General features: G+C 40.0%; 1 protein-coding gene across 1 annotated transcript in view; it reads left to right on the top strand.

Moving 5' to 3' along the window:
* LOC119594607 (Golgi SNAP receptor complex member 2-like) overlaps positions 1-483 on the top strand; it is a gene marked incomplete in the record, with an annotated part of 19,085 nt that overhangs the window by 443 nt on the left and 18,159 nt on the right.

Genomic DNA, 483 nt, shown 5'->3' with positions numbered 1-483 from the left:
ATACTTTATGTACACTAATGTAATGGGATGTCTATTGACTATTTTTATGGGCATTCCAGCTACTATATTGTCTAATGCAGGGGACACATCATATGCTTTATATAAGTACTAAAACTTCTTCCCCACTTTTTCCTTGCCATGTTTACATTGTGTCTGCATAACTCATTACTGTGATCTCTCAAGTAGCACGTGTGTTAATATGCACTTGTGAAAATGATTATTTTGTTAATGTCAAGGATGTGGCTACAAATGGCATTGTAATTCAATGTCTATTGACTGTTTTTGGGATTTCTGATTTCACGCGTGCAGTGTGGAATTTTGAAACTACTGTAAGCTCAGTACCGAATCAGTCACTGTATTGTTCAATACCCCTGCGACCTTCCTCCTGGGGGGCTGCTATCCCCCCCCCCCCATCTCCTGGCAGGAGAGAGTATTAGAAAGACTCAGTATCATGTGCTCCTGCTAGGTACATATAATTGCATA

The sequence above is a fragment of the Penaeus monodon genome, chromosome 34 (assembly GCF_015228065.2).
Source record: "Penaeus monodon isolate SGIC_2016 chromosome 34, NSTDA_Pmon_1, whole genome shotgun sequence".
Lineage (NCBI taxonomy): Eukaryota > Metazoa > Arthropoda > Malacostraca > Decapoda > Penaeidae > Penaeus > Penaeus monodon.
The sequence above is the reverse complement of the archived record's forward strand: the minus strand, read 5'-3'. Positions and strand labels throughout refer to the sequence as shown.